The sequence below is a fragment of the Paroedura picta genome, chromosome 3 (assembly GCF_049243985.1).
Source record: "Paroedura picta isolate Pp20150507F chromosome 3, Ppicta_v3.0, whole genome shotgun sequence".
Lineage (NCBI taxonomy): Eukaryota > Metazoa > Chordata > Lepidosauria > Squamata > Gekkonidae > Paroedura > Paroedura picta.
In genome coordinates, this window is record NC_135371.1 from 11704747 (window position 1) to 11709074 (window position 4328).

Consider the following 4328-nt stretch of genomic DNA (forward strand, 5'->3'; position numbering starts at 1 on the left):
AAGAAACCCCGGACCCTGACATAACGGTAGGAATATATAAGCTTATATATGTTTAGTTTCTCTTATTGTACAATTGCAGAATAAAGATCAAATCGCCTGTTTTGATTGTATAACAACTCAATAAGTTTCTAATCAAAAGGTACAGAGTGGGTTCTCCTTCACAGAAAGTCACCCCACTGAATGGGAGAAGCAAATACGGAAGGCCAATTGTTGTAGTGGGTCATGATTAGTTTTTAATTGTTTTTAACTGTGATTTATTGTTTTAAAGGCTAATTATATAGATATTTTTTACCAGTTATGTTGTAAACTGCCCCAGCTGGCTGTCATGGAAATCTAACCAGAATAACAATTATGGCTCGTCTACCAGTGCCCTGAGGTTTGTTATGAATCTACCATCTGGCGTAAAAGGTAAAGTAAAGGTAAAGGTATCCCCTGTGCAAGCACCGGGTCATGTCTGACCCTTGGGGTGATGCCCTCTAGCGTTTTCATGGCAGACTCAATGCGGGGTGGTTTGCCAGTGCCTTCCCCAGTCATGACCATTTACCCCCCAGCAAGCTGGGTACTCATTTTACCGACCTCGGAAGGATGGAAGGCTGAGTCAACCTTGAGCCGGCTGCTGGGATTGAACTCCCAGCCTCATGGGCAGAGCTTTCAGACGGCTGCCTTACCACTCTGCACCACAAGAGGCTCTTTTAATTGGCGTAAACCATGTTTTAAAAATGCATTTGCTCACGTGATGCCAGCACTTGTGAGGCAGTGGCAAAAAGCACAGAATCTTATTTTCTGAGCCTCTGAAATCAGCCTCTGAGCCCCCCAAATCCTTCCTGTGCTTGTTGAGATCAAACAGCTGTCCAAGATTGGTCATTATGCACAGAACACATACAGTTTGGTAACACTAGCCTTGGACAACTCACCAAAAAGTCCCAGTGCTATCACAGCTGCTATTAGGACTGTGGCACATCCAATTTCAGCCGCAAGCCGATGCCAGCGGGGACGCCCGGGTGGAAGGCCTACAAAAGCCAGCCATAGGGGAGAACTTCAGCCTCTACTACAAACATACCTTGGTTTGACATTAGCATAGTTAGCTCTGATTGGGTAATTCCTGGAGATCTGGGGTGGAGCCTGGGGAGGGCGGGGCTGGGATGGCAAGGGACCTCATTGGTATGTAATGCCTAGAGTCCAATAGCAATTGTGGGAGATTTCCAGCCCCCATCTTGAAGTTGGCAGCCCTGTATAGCAGGTGTCTGAAACCTATGGCTCCAGAATCAAACGTGATTCAGTGCAGAACCTAATATGGCTTTTTTTTTTTTACATTAAATTTTAAAGTAAAGGGATATTGAAGAAGAGAAAGAGTTGGTTCTTATATGCCGCTTTTCTCTACCCAAAGGAGCCTCAAAGTGGCTTAAATTTGCTTTCCCTTTCCTCTCCCCATAACAGGCACCCTACAAGGGAGGTGAGGCTGAGAAAGCCCTGAGATTACTGAAGAAGATGAGTTGGTTCTTATATGACACTTTTCTCTACCTGAAGGAGGCTCAAAGCAGCTTACAGGCCCCTTTCCCTTTCCTCTCTCAGGCACCCTGTGAGGGAGGTGAGGCTGAGAGAGCCCTGATATGACTGAAGAAGAGGAGTCGGTTCTTATATGCCGCTTTTCTCTACCCAAAAGAGTCTCAAAGCGGCTTACAATTGCCTCCCCTTTTCTCTCCCCACAACAGACAGAATACTCTTTTGTGCTTCTGGCTGCAGCTTTCTAACTTGGGTACGCCTCTGGGAAACATCTGGAGACTGGGAGAACAGGAAAAGGGACACACTGAAGGCCAAACACCGCCTTCTGAAACGCACAGAGTTGATTGTTACGATAGATAACCTTATGGTCACTCCTGCTGCCTGCCCAAACCCACAATCCCAGTCCATAAACATGAGCCCTTTCCCTTACCTTGCCACTGGAACATTGGGTTGTGTGTTTGTTGCTTTTTCCTTGGCCAAACGTTTGTGTAGCTGGCCTCTTCCATCTTGCAAAAATGTTATTTGGTCGGCAGCAGAGCCCTTTTCTAAATCACCCAACTCAGCTCTGAGTGACAAACAGCAGCTCTGCTTGATTCTCTGAGTCCAGGAAGAGAGTCACACAGGAAATGGGGGCTCTGAACATTTGACCACCTATTAACACCTTCGCTTCTCTATGATTTACAGAAAGATGCCTACAATCTCTTTCTTTAAACAGTTTGTATTTCATCAGGGGCCTCATATCTACTTGGAGAAAGAAATCCCAAAGCTGGTAGACACCTACTAGGTGCTGTGGCAGCCCAATTGGCTCTTCCTGAGGGTTGCCACCCTCCAGCTGGTGGCTGGAGATCTCCTGCGATTATAAGAGACATGAGTACCCCTGGAGAAAATGGCCATTTCAGAGGGTGGACTTTATGGCATTATACTCCTCCCCAAATCCTTCCCTTCTCAGGCTCCATACTCCAAATCTCCAGGTTTTCCAGAGCTGGCAAACTTATACAGTTCCCTCTGGTAAGGCCACATTGTGGGGGGATATTGCCTAGACCTCACCTCATTAGCCACCATTGGCCTAGACCTCTGGCGTGTCTGTATCAATTGCAACCGGAAATCTATGCTGTCCAAGTCCCTTTGTTCAGTCTGGCTTTTCCCTTGGCTCCAGTTTACAATGAGGCAAAGACCATTACTGGATTCACTTCATTCTCCACTTAGTCAAGAGGTGAAGCACAAGCCTGAGAGCCCGGACTTCTTAAATGTGCGGGGTGCATAGCGTGAATATGAAGCGTGTCCTGCAGGGGGCATCAGAGATGGTGTGTATTTAGCATAGTTAGAATAGGAACTTCCTCATTTTTTTTCAAATGCTGCCCTCCAGTGTCTTGATTGGCACAATGGGAAACTCCCTGCTCCTTTGAGCATGCGTCCTCCCTGCTTGCCTCCAGAACAGAACAATGAGTGCAGAAAGCAGTTAGGACAGTTAGTTAGGTCTCTTTCTCCTCTCTCTTCCTATAAAAAGTTGCTTTTTCTTCCTAATAAAACTATTTTATTCTTTTCAGTGGCTCGGTGCTGCGCAGTCTCACATATTCAAACTCTGCCAGTGGGGTCATTCCTTTCCCTCAAAAGGCCACTAAAAGCACAGCTGCAAGGGCGGGAGAGCAACTTCAGTTTCAGGGAGGTTGCTTTGCATGGCAAATTGTTTGAAGTGCCTCCTTACAAGGTCTAGGGATCTCCCCTATGAGAGAGATGACAGTGGTAAATATGCATATTTACTGTGTTTATATCATTGGTTAGTTTTAGTGTCACTGAAGGAGCGGGTGGATACCGAGGACTTTATTCTGACCCCTCTTTGAAAATTGAGGCTTAATTGGAGAGAGGAATAAAGGATAGGCAACGTCAGCTTGAAGCCGTTTTGTGCGTCTTTTTTAGCCATTCTCCGACATAAGCTGGTGAAGGTAGATCTGAAGAGCATGACCCTGGTCGGGCAGCCTGATCTGCTCCAGAGCAGAGGATGCAGGACAATGCCAGGATCTCTAGTGGGGGGGAGCGTATCGGGGGGAGAGAAGGTGTCACTTGGATCTGAGTGTTAGAGGTACTAGAGTTAGGTGTTGGTCTTGGGTTTTAAAAGACCCTCTTGTGGTGCAGAGTGGTAAGGCAGCAGACATGCAGTCTGAAAGCTCTGCCCATGAGGCTGGGAGTTCGATTCCAGCAGCTGGCTCATGGTTGACTCAGCCTTCCATCCTTCTGAGGTCGGTAAAATGAGGACCCAGCTTGCTGGGGGGTAAACGGTAATGACTGGGGAAGGCACTGGCAAACCACCCCGTATTGAGTCTGCCATGAAAACACTGGAGGGCGTCACCCCAAGGATACCTTTACTTTTTATTATGATTATATATATATATATATATGCACGAGTTGTAAAGCCTGCTGTAGTCGAAAATGCAGCGGGCCCTAGCACCACAAAATGGGGGGGGGGAGGCGCAGAGAGGCCTCCAACCCCGTCGCCCTCCGCCCATCCCACCTCCCACGTCCCAAATGAAATGAAAGCGTGAGCTGTTCGATGACTACGATGAGGATGATCCTGGCTAGGTTAACAGCAGCGAGAGAGAACCAACTGAGCTCCTGCGCGCAATCTGCTGCCGTAGAGCGGCCTACTCGGGAGTAGCAGGTTAGCTTGCCCGAGGAGGGATCCTCCCCATTGGTCGGCAGGCAGAAATCCGACCGGCGCGGCTGGCTCCGAGCTAGGAGACGCGGTTTGCCGCTGCCCAAGGCGGGCGGGGCCGTAGAAGAGACGTGCGCCGGAGCAGGGCGGGAGAGGGGGAGGGGGAGGGTTAATT